This window comes from Lepeophtheirus salmonis, chromosome 5 (genome assembly GCF_016086655.4).
Source record: "Lepeophtheirus salmonis chromosome 5, UVic_Lsal_1.4, whole genome shotgun sequence".
NCBI lineage: Eukaryota > Metazoa > Arthropoda > Copepoda > Siphonostomatoida > Caligidae > Lepeophtheirus > Lepeophtheirus salmonis.
Window position 1 is genome coordinate 6,801,122 of NC_052135.2, and position 12,770 is coordinate 6,813,891.

The window sequence follows — 12,770 nt, forward strand, 5'->3', positions numbered from 1 at the left end:
AAAATGATTTTTTAAAGAATCTAAAATTTTCCGATGTTTCACGCAATATTCGAGCTGCATTTGACACAGTGGAAAGTAGGAAGAAGTTTGGAGCAATAATAGCAATAGACTTATGCAAAGCTTTCGACTCTATTTCACATAGGAAAATTCTTAGATCTGTAAAAAAGTTTCTTCCGAAACGTTTTTTTAACCCCGTACGTGCCTAGTTATATTTCGGCGCTTCAACGATCTCATTGGATGGACTAAAAAGCCAGCCAATCATCTTAGAAAAGAGCTGTCGTCAGGGATGCCCCTCGGCTCCATTTCTTTTCATAGCTGCAATCGAAGAACTCGTTTTAGGTGTTACAAAGAGGTACAGATTAGCTTTGAAGGATCTCAGCATATTATTGATTTGTATACAGATGATGTAACTTTAAACGTAGAGACGAATTCTGAGTCTCAGCTAATTGCCAGAATAAAAGTATTATTGAATTATTTTCGGAAGTTTAAAGAAAAACAGGATTGGCTTTGAATAAAAATAAGACCTCATTTTTACCTTTAGGCTCCTGGAAGCCTGAAGAGGATCTTAATGTCAGAAGTTGTAAAGTTAGAAGAATGGTGGAAATTTTGGGTATAAAATGGAATAGCAGTGGTATTCATGAAGATAACTGGAATGAAATTCGAAACTCCGTGAACAAAAGAATATTTTTTTTGGAAAAGATTCAACCTTAAAAAATGAGTTGACTTGTATAATAATTTGGTGAGAACTTTAATTTTATATAATTTTATATTTAGGTGGTGGAGTAACCTAACTATCTCGTATTGTCCCGAAAATTTAGTCCAAAATTTTTGTGGATATTTCAAGAAATCCAGCAGTAGAATGGAGAAGAAGTATATCGAACCAAGAACTGTACATTTGGCTTATGATGGGGAATAATCTGGGCAACAAAATTACATCTTTGATCTTTCCAGTTTGGGGCTCAGATCAGAAAATAATTTGGATGCCCAGTCCTGCATTTATAAATTACTCAACCATTGATATAATTCGGGAAAATATAAATAAAAAGTTATTTTTTAGAAATTGAAAGGACCCCTCAATTTTAGAAGAACACGCAATAACACGAGATATTTTAACATTTCATAATTTAAATTCTGAAGAATTGCTCAACAATGGTACAAGAAGATTTCCGCTTGTTAATTCTTCAAAATATCATTCAATACCATGCCCGTGGCAAGTTAAGATGGCCCCTAAACTTTGATGCAGCTGTGAATGTACTCTGGGAGTTGCATAGTAAGTGTTTGGGCCTCCCTATGTGTTGGAAAAGAAAAATAGTATCTTCTCTTAAAGGAATAAATGATGATCAAAAGTTTACCATGAAGTTACAAATATCCACAGATTGATTAAATATAATAGGCCCTGGAAGGACTGTGGAAAACTATATAATAACACACTTCATGCTTTTGTGGACTGCCTTGCCATCTATAGCCTTAAATATTTTGTATCCAAAAATCTAAAAGGCTGACGGATGCGAAAGAAAAATATGTTAAAGGTCTTGTCTTGTTCTTTTTGGAATTTCAAGGGAGAAGGGTGGAACTTCTGAGGTAACAAGGACTCTGGACTTTGCAATTCTTAATTGTAAAGCCCTCATCGCCAGCCGACTATCTAACTATAGCCTATTTGGGAGGATGAGTTGAGAGGTATCATCTTGGCAGCTTCATTCCGCTATTTATCTTTCAAACTCCTAAATCAGGATGTGAGTCATGGAATTTTGCATGGGGAAGAAATCCAGTACCTTCATTCAAACTCAGGGAATCATTCAAGTATTTTAAAAAGGGTGTTAATAAATTTTAACAAATATTCATCGTAATTGTTAATTTGCATGTCTACCGTTGTTGTTTTTAAAGATTGATTTATAGAGTATTAGTTGAAATTCTAGCCCGGAGCATTCAGTATGAACTATAATGCTTAATTACGTACTTTTTACACAATTGCTCCGGTTTATTTATATATGTATGTTCTATATAATATATAAACCAAATAAAGAATGTTGAAAAAAAAAAAGGAATATACAAAATTCCATAAAAGTGATATTTTTTAAAAAGAAATGTAAATGAATTAAAATTATAGTATTTGAAATCTTTAAAGAGTTGTACAAAGGTTTTTAAAAGAAATAGTCGTACTAGGGAGACTGATGGTACTTTTAATTGTGCATTGTTTCTTATATTTTATTATTATTTGCTCTATTTTTGGTGTTTGTTATGTGCTTGTATGTGCCTTCCGAATTCTGTATGTTGACGTATTTTTATTTAGTTGTTTTTGTTTTTGGGTTCTGTATAATAATTAGGTATGTTTTTTTAGTAGAGGGATAATTATATACTAAAATATTTATTTATGATACTTTTTTTATCGTGAGCTTTCTTCCTTCATTTATTTCTTTTGTCATTTGTGCAGATTAAACTTAAAACCTTAATAAAAAAACATACAAAATTCAATGAAAATTATATTTTTTAAAAATAAACCCCGAATTACTTGCAAATGTTTCGGACCAAATACGGTAATTTATCAGAAAATTGTGCTTGAGCAAGATATTTTTTATTCAATATGTCCTTCGGCACAAGAAATAACAGCCTACACACGCTGGCAAATAGATTTGCAGCTCTTTGCGATGTTGGCCGTGTCCATTGCGTTCGACGCTGTCATAATGGTAGCTCGGAGTGAGGAAAAAAATTGGAGGAGAGGTCCGGCGTACCTTATTCTCCAAAATAAGAAGTCCATGGGATTAAGGTCAGTGCTGGAGGAGGGCAGCCATATCTGGGCTCTCTTGGGCTGTAATGGACTTATTGGTGTTGTAGGCAGTTCGGACAAAGGTGTCTGCTGCGTTTTCGAGGTTGACACAGGCGTCCATTTTGCCTCGGTGTTGCTCCGGCATTTTTGCACGTAGAAACATGGAGTAAAAGCAAAATGTGTTTATTTTTGTTTTAGCTATCGTTTGGTTCTATAATCAAGCATTATAGCTACAAACAACAGAAGTAAAATGGTGCTAAAATGCTACCTATATTTTTTGGGACCCGACAATGTCTTTGAATTTGGGGGGATTCAGGTAATGTTCTTTTTCATGGAGTATGTGTACTGTACATAAGGAAAGTTGATTGGTTGTGAATCTTATAATATTTCAATGATTAAATTTACGGAAAAATACTTCTTTTTACATCATTTAATAATATGCTATACCTATAAAATATAGTTACTTTCTAAGAAATCTATATTATTATTTATATTTGATAATCCGATTACGTTTTCATTGATATAATGAGTAACATAAATATATTTGTAAAGAATGGAAAAACCAGTGAACTAAAAACTATAGCTATTTCTATGTAGGGTAGACCGAGGCTATTTCAATATACTTTTTTTTTTTTTAAATAAGTCATTTAAAAATAACTATTACTATTTTTTTTCTACAACATAGCATAGCAGAGGTATGCAATTTTAATGAGGATCCTCTTTGTAATATATATTTAGTATATTCAATAAGCACTCAGATAATATTTTTATATCCGGTATATATTATAATACTAAATAGCTATTTATACTCATAAAAGTAATATACATAAATTTCATTTTCTTATAAAATTATAAAAATAAATTTAAGAAAATTTGGACACTAATAAGTAATCTATATTAATAAAGCAAATTTTGTCTTTTTGTCTATCTGAATGTATAAATATATGCCCATATACTTATTTCTTATTTGGTGTTTATTACTCCAATACAGATTGGATCTTCTCATCTTATATACTGGTAAGACTAACTCTTTTTACGTAAGCATTTTAATATTCTGGAGTGTGTCATCGTTGACGAGAAATGAGTGGAAATCCTCCTCAGATTCTAATAATTGTCGGGCTTCTCTCTCTCTCTTCCCTTTACCCTGACTTTGAAGGTAAATCCTGTTGATCCCTCTTCACTGAAATCAATACTCTGCTCATTGTCTTTTTCTTTATTTATCTTATCCTCGTTCGTTCGTCATTGGCTAGCGCGGGAGGAAAAGTAGTGTTGATAACAACACTGATAATAATCTTCATGATGATCTGTCTTCTCTATCTACTAATAAACGTGATTCCTTTCTTTATGTCTTATATAAAACATATAATATCGGATGCTATCATGGAGTGCACTTCTCTAGTTATCAGGGATATTTCTCAACTACGAGCTAAAATTGAAACACTCACTTACAAATTTTCTGCGTTAGAATCGTCTATCTCATCTTTAACTATCTTTAACTGAGAGACAGAATAATATATGAAATGATTAAACACTCTCCTGATCTCAAGGGTCTAAAGATTTGGTCTATGGACGAAATGAACGAGAGGGAGAACAATAGACGAAAAGTCATCTTTCTAAGGATTCCGAGATTAAAAAACTTATGTTTGACAAATTTCAAATTCAGACAAATGATATTCAATTTGCTTTCAGAATCAAAAATATTAACTCTAATGTTACTAATCCACCAGTCATTGCCGGTTATTATGACGAAAGTATTAAAAATATTTTGTTGAAGCATAAGTCGGATGAGATACGTGTTTTCCCCTGGTCACCAAAGCTCAAAGAGAATTGAACAACAGCATAAAAGAAGACTTCCTTAAAAAAACGAAGAGTCTCCTGGCCTTTTTCAATTAATGAGAAGGTCAGGAATTTTCTAAATTGTCCCTAAAAAAATTAACCATATTTTATAGAAACATACGAAGTATTTTTAATAAATTAGAACTTTTAAGATGTATTACTGACGACTTCAAGCCTGTGATTGTATGTATAAGATAAACTTGATGATCATAGCAATGGTGAAATTGTTTTGACTAATTACAACCTTATCTTCCGTGCAGATCGCTTAATGGGTTCCAAGAAAAGAGGAGGTGGTGTGGCGGTCTTTTGCTCTGAAGATCTCAGCTGTTCTTCAGTTTGGGAGATCTCTGAAGTAAACTTCCAAATATGCGAATTCCAATGTGATAATCATATGATCCTTTCTATGTATCGCTCTCCTATTACCAAGCACAATGAATACCAATTAATTTCTACTTATCGAAGATCCACTCGTTCTGACAATATCATCTGTGGGGACTTCAATCTTCCAAATATGGATTGGGCATCTTGGATCCCCTTCTCGTCAACTGGTAGGCTGTATATAGAAGTCTTTCAAGATCTTTTCCTGGAACACAAAGTCTGTGAAACTACTCACTCTCGGGGCCATATTCCGGATCTGGTGCTCCCCTCCTCCAATTCTACTGTTAACACTAAAGTGTTGAATAATAATAATTTATCCGATCATTATCCAATCTTAATTTCCACCACTAAAACTATTAACTTATTTGTGTTTTTGTCTTTTATATTTTAATATTTGTATTATAAATGCATCACTTTGATTAAAAACGATAATTTTGATATTTTATCAAATTAGTCGACCTTTATAGGCCTTGTTTATCGCCGCTGGTTAAAATAAATAGATATACATCATTTAACATTGTAAGCGAAGTTACAGACGAGTCGGATTACAGAGATGGAAGCATCGCTGGGAGAAGTATGTAGAGTTACAAAGAGACTATCTTAAAAAATATTCAGAATTTTTTTCTATAAAACACTCACATCAACTCACTCAAACGACTGTTGTATAACAACTTTGCTGAGTAACTGTCAACAGATGTTAATTAGACGTGACTTGCTTTTATTTCCGAGTCTTCACGTTTAGGATTGGAAACTTTTCACACCATCCTCGTAGCAGTAATTAATGTTCTACTTCCAAAACTAAATTACTTTAGGGATTCTAGAGTCCTTTACACAAAATCATGTAACAAGTAGCCAATTTTATATAGAGTGTTAATTCAATAGCACCATAAGTATTGCTCCCACTTTCTTCTCATACTTTAATAAATACCCATTCTTTAATTATTTAGAAAATATCTACGTTTGGTCATTTTGTTTTATAGTTTTTAGTCATCCTAAGGTATATAAAAAGGTAGCAATCATTAGATTTTGTAAATAAATAAGAAAACTCAAAAAATTACAATGTTTTTTGTTGTCAATGGTTGAGCTTTTAGCTTCCTTCTTGGTTTTAGTCTTTTAATCGTTGATTAGTTAAATTTAAATTAGTTTCCGTAAAATTTTGTACAATTTCGAACAGATAATGAATAATAGATGTAAAGCTAGAAATAATTGGCTACCTACTAACTGATTTCGGGATTTTTTTTGTTTCTTCTTTATGGAAGGGTTGCGAGATACATACAATAAAGTTGATGTCTAAAATTGATTAAAAAAATAATGAAATATAACTATATACATTATATATTTTTTTGAGAAATATATTATAGATTATTTGGGGAAAAAACAAAAAAAACAATCATGACTTACACAGGGGAACACTCATTTAGGGCAAATGAATTCAAGCCAAAAAATGAATTTATCTTTGAGTGCAGAATCCAAAAGTTTGTATTTTTTAAGTAATCCCATTTTGAAATATTAAAATTGTCTACTCATCGTGAATGGATTCGATCCTGGTGTATCATTCCCAAGGAATGATACACCCTACTCCCTTATGGGGTCAGGTAGTTTTCCTCATATGAATTCTCCTCCCATCGTCCCTTGTGGAATTCGGAATACGAATTCGAACATCTCTTGAGATGGATGATCAAGTTAGAAGTATTTTGCTTTGATTGCCTCGATCTTCTTTTTATGGGGCATGAAGTCATTAAATTGACATTGAAATCGGAAAAAATATAATGATAATGTTGATTATTTGCTAGTACATCCCCATAAAAATTGGATCACTTAAGAAATAATAAATGGAACAAAAATCCTTGGAGACGCATATTTTTTAAATAAATTTTTTTTTGAATTATATATTGAATACTTTTCTGTAATATAAGCCATGACACTTCTCATCACCATGTATTATGAATAAGTTATAAGGGTCTATAGAAGAGTGTCGGTTTTTTTTAATCATCAGCCTACAAAAGAAAATATATTGAGTTCAGAACAAGATACAGAATCAATAAAACATTTGTATATAAGTTTTATAAATTCTACTTTTAATTTGGTGATTGTGTTAATGGTAAAAATGATTCTGAGCTATAATAGTCCCCAATTACTATCATTTCAGATATTTGAAAATTCTGAAGACTGAGAGAAAAAATGAGATCAGTTTGGATTCTGCGCTCAAAGATAAATTCGATTATTGTCTTCAATTCCTTTGCTCAAAATTTCCCAACCTAAATTTTCCTCCTGTATTATTTATCATAAATCTAGAGATGTTGTTGTAAACTCTTAATACTCAATTCTTTTGAATTTCGTATAACATTACTTCTCATTTTCCTTTGTTCGTTAAATTATTCAGTTAAGGTGTAAATTATTTAATGACTCATTGAATTTATTTATTTTTATATATCCAGAAAAGATGCATCATACAGATATAAATTAATAATTTAGTTTAAAATCGCTTCCCTAGAAAATAAAAGAAGAACAATACACATCAATGCACTCAAATGCGCGTAAAAATGCCTAAAAAATAAACCAATAAGAAGCTTATAAAAATTGATACAGAAACCAGGAAATTAGGAAAAAATAACTAGAATAACGTAAAAACAAGCAAATGACTAATTTGATATAAAATTTTTAACTTTTTAGAATTCCAAATAATCTTATACAAAACCATAAAATATCTTGCTGAGAATAAAGTATGAGATTTAATAAAATCTCCAGCAAACTTCCAAGTTGAGATGTTATGATCTGGAATTTTAATCGTAAAAGTAATATAGTGAGAAGCCGCAGCAATAATTAATTATCCCTCTTAATTCCCCCACTTTTATAGGTTTCAACCGTGTCAGTTTCTCTGCGATAAGAGTATTACTGTTCTACTCTATATTACAAACTGTAGAATTTGAGAGACCACTTCTTCTGTAGCTCCCTTCGAATTGACCAGAAGAATTTTTTACAAGAATTTGTCGACACTGATAATTATTTAAAGCATAGAATATAGTGTTAGATACTTTGCCATAGTCTGTACAAGGAGAATTGAAATAAATACATCCTGAGGATATTTGAAATTGTGCCGTGAACTTCTTACCATCTACTATACCAGTAAGATATTTTGAAATTTGACTACGCCAAGTCTCCTAAATCCCAAGGGTATCTAAAAATCTGTCGGATAAATTCTTCACTTCATATACATTTTTTTTTTTTTTGTAAAATGAAAGATGTTACAATACAAAAGTAAAACCATTAGTTAATTCAATTTTAAAGATGATTCGGAGAGAAAAAACCGAGGGGGTTTCACATTTGGAGGCAGGAACATCACTAATTTGTGATAAAATTTCGCTTTTACTTATGTTAAAAGCGATCCGGAATATGCATTTATCTTTTTAATCAGTAAGCTACAAAATTTGAACGTCTCGTTCTAAACGTGGGCTGATATATGGGATCGAAATCAGAAAACATATATATTGGGTAAAATAGAGAGAAACTTCTTAGAAATGTCGATATTTCCACTTATCTATATATATAAAAGAGAGATTGTGTGTGTGTGGAGATGTCCTTTATACCTAGGGGGCTAAAATTTTGCATGGGTCCCTGTTTTGAGCTCGAACGTGCTAAGACAGGGGTGTCGATTTTTTTTTTTTTTTTTGGGGGGGGGTCATATAAGGTGGGCTTATGCAATGCCAAACAGAGAAAACCGTTTGTATAAATTTGTCTGGAGATTGGTTTGCATATAAATTTGCCAAATAAAAATTTATATTTAACTGAAATATATGTCATTTCCTGAATAATTTTTCAATTTTTTTCATTTTTCCATCAAACATCAATTTTCAATATTTTTAAAAGAAATGCCATAAAACAATAGATTTTGGACATAATGTTCGAGACTCAAACTGCTCAATGAAATATTTTCAATTTTTGGAACATTTTGTTACAAAATTTTTGTAATATTTCCAAAAATTAAACAGTTATCGAGGTTTATGTTTTCGACAACATTATTCTTCATAACTTTTTTTTTTGCAAGTACGACAAAAATATTGGTAGTTTTGTGTTCCTTTTACAATTTCAATAAATGCTATTAACATTTTTTTTTTGCAAAATAAGAGCAAAAACAGTTTTTTATCAAATTTACTTCGCGAATTTCGATTTGGGAATTGTTTGAATTAAATAGAAAATTCACTTCTCTTCATTAAGATGCATATATGTTGGTATGTTATTTGAAGATTATGACACATTATTGCTATGATGAGACTTTGTAGATTATCTTACTTAACCGGTTTGATATAGTCTAAAGAATCCAAGATAATTACAATTAGAATTATCAGGATCTTTTTAGACAATTTTCAATTTGATTTCCCTCTCCCTCCTTTACCCGAGCAACGCCGGGTAAGCCTTACCTAGTATTTTATATAATAGTTAAAGTTGATAATATTGTAGAGAAAAACGCGTGCAAGGAGAAGAGGGAAAAATACATATGGTGTCATTGTTTAAAATACTGATGTCATTATCATCTGCCTGCTTTATTATGATTTTTGAGGGTATAACGAAAGTATTTATTAGCAAAATGTTTAATGAAGATATACTACGTATAATTGACTTAGGCATTTTTATCCGTTACAGTAGATTTGAAAACGTCACACTCCATGAAATTGTAATTCATTATGAACCTTATTCTCAGAATAATATCTAATGAAACGACAAAGTACAGTATTTCGAAATATATTTGAAGTTCCAGATTTAAAAAGAAGGCTTTAATTAAATATAATCTACATACTAAAAATAAACCATTAAACATTTAAGTTAAATATACAAAATTAAACAATTAAAATCATACAACTATTAATAATAATAAATTATATATACAGAATATTGAAATAATAGATTTATCCAAATAATATTTTCTTGTTCTGACATCGGAATCCAGTTAAATATGTCATAACTTTAGGTTGCAAAACACAAGCGAGACGTGGTAAAAAAATAATCACCCCTCTTCTTCATGTGGAAGTTGCTATATACAATTGTGCACAGGATAGATATATCTCTACCAATGAGATTTAACTAATTATTAATAATAAAGTAAATGTCAAAATCATAAAATTAGACAATAAATATACTAATAAACAAAATGTTAGAATTTAAATCCCTCGTAAAGATTTAGAGCAAAAGCTAATTATGTAGTAATGTCCGGCGACTCCTTATTAAGAGCATCAAAAAAGATATTTTCCCCGTTATTTATGCTTATATAACAACTTACTATTATCATGAAGGATATACGCAATTGCTAATTATAATGCTACACCCAATGTAACTACCCCCGTTGTTGTGACCATTTAAGCAGTTGTTTTTGCTTTTTATGAGTTTTCTGAACACCATTTCTTGGAGCTTATCAACCATTGCTAATCCTTAAGTGATAAAAAAGTAATATTTATTGATTGTAATATTGGAAAACCTAATTATCCTACCCAAGTGAAGAAAGTAGTCTCAGAAAAACTAGTTGCGAACCATCCAATGCTACTACTCCCGTTGTTGTGACCATTTAAGCACTTTTTTTGTCATTGAATGAGTTGTGTATGATAACTCTTGATAATTTTGGCTAAAATAGAATCATATTTTAGGGTTAGATTTAAAAAAAATTGAATACTTACTGTTAGATAGTACAAAATTCAGAGTTCCATTTCGAAATTAGTAAATATTTATACTTTTTACTGATAGCTTGATCGTCATTTAGTGGATGACTCAAAACATTTTTATGTGTATTTCTATAAATGACATCAGTACCAACATCTTCCATTAATTTAATGGTGGTTCCTCGGGAAGGGATAGGTTTACCCGTGTATTTCTCCATAAATTTTTTTGAACATAGATGATTAGCAATGGATAAGGTTATATTACATGCAATAAGCATCTTTGTGAGATCAGAGTTAAAGTCTGACTTGATGTATTCAGCATTAACTTGATTTTTAGATGAATATCCAAGCCCTTGAGATATGATATGATATGAGGATAATGAGTGGCGTGTAATTCTAGACAGGGGACTAAAGGCACATTTATATCGACAAATCCTACAAACCATTTGTTTCTCATCCGGTAAGTATTTTCCAAATTCCTGGGCCTCCATTTTCAGAAATCCAGACAGAAGGCGACGTTATTTTAGGGATTATATTCAGTTCTCTATCGACTATCACCATCTAATATTGAATAATAAAGGCGGGAATGATAACGTCCTTGATTGATAGAAGAAGATGTATATTATTTAATCAATGATGCCATAAGTATTTCTTCTCTTCTCCTCGCACGCTTTTCTATTCTAACCAAAATTATCACCTGTAATAATAATTCAATGAGATTAAAAGGAGAAAATATGAAAAATGTAGCTCAATTTTTGTAGCCAGGGAATGCTTAATGCACAGAGTACTGACACTTAGCTGAGTTTTTTTTTTTTTTTTTTTGTAAGAGAACGAGGCATATGGTACAATTAAATTGCTGCCTGTCTTATGATTTTGGAAGAAGAAACTGAATTACTGCTATAAATAGGAGAATAGGATTATTAAATTCATAAATATGTGTGAAGGTACACACTGGATAGTGCATATACTTCTCTTTCAGCCAAATTCTCGTTTCCCTTAATACACAGCTTAACCAGGGAGCAGTGCTCTAGAGAAGGAGTATGTACTCTTTCTGATACTTTACACGATGTTATACAAAAAATATTATTCCACTTCATTCATTGTATTTCAATTATATCGGATGGAATAAAAATAGATAATATTATATATATATTCATATAATTATACTTCGATAAATGATCAATTAAGGCACCTTATATTAAAAATCCTTATAAAATGATGGAGGAAAAAATAGCCATATTTGACCGAGTACATATTTTCAAAAAATTATATAATTATTTTTTATGGCGTTTTAATGCAAAATTAGACGGCATTAAACCAATCTTTTAAAAGGAAATAAGCATGGCATCAAATACTAATACAAGTAATTCATCCACATCCTTAAGAAAAAAACAAAAGTTAATTTATCCCTAAAAATTGTATGAATCAAGAATAGAGCCTTTAAACCATTATGGTAAAAATAACGGAGAATTGTAAAGTTACATTGAAACATTTTCATATTTCTTTAAGGGATGACTGTAGAAAAACAATCTATAATAATCAGAGAACACAAATATAATATCTAATTTCATTCGAAGAAAAGTTATTGAAATGGAAAGCAATATCTTGTAAGCCCAACAGTTTATACAATCAAACATTTCAAGCTGCAATTCACACAGTTAAAGGATCGGCCTTGGACTTATCTATTACATGTCAAACACGTTCAGTTTATGTTACTCAGAAAAATGAATTATGACCCCATTGAAATGTCATTCGGAAGGTATCGTCAACTTGGGGGTGGTAATTACATTTTGAGTTGCAGTTTTTTTAGAGAGTGAAAAAAAAATTGAATTAGGTCCTGATTGAAAATGAACATTAGGTCTTTAAGTTAATTAATAAAAAAATTCCCATTTAACTCTTCTTTAGAAAACGTTGAAGATGATTCAAAAGCATTTTTGTGAATGATTGCTCATATAGATATCACAGACTTAAATGAAATTAATAATATACAAAATGTAATTTATTACGTCAGCAGATTTATAGCCCTTAGCATAATGAAATGTTTACAACTAAAATGTTAGTCTGTTCATCAGAAAATTATCTTATTTATATCGACATTATTTCTTAAATTCATTTTTGGATGTCATGGATAGAAGTGGGCTCAA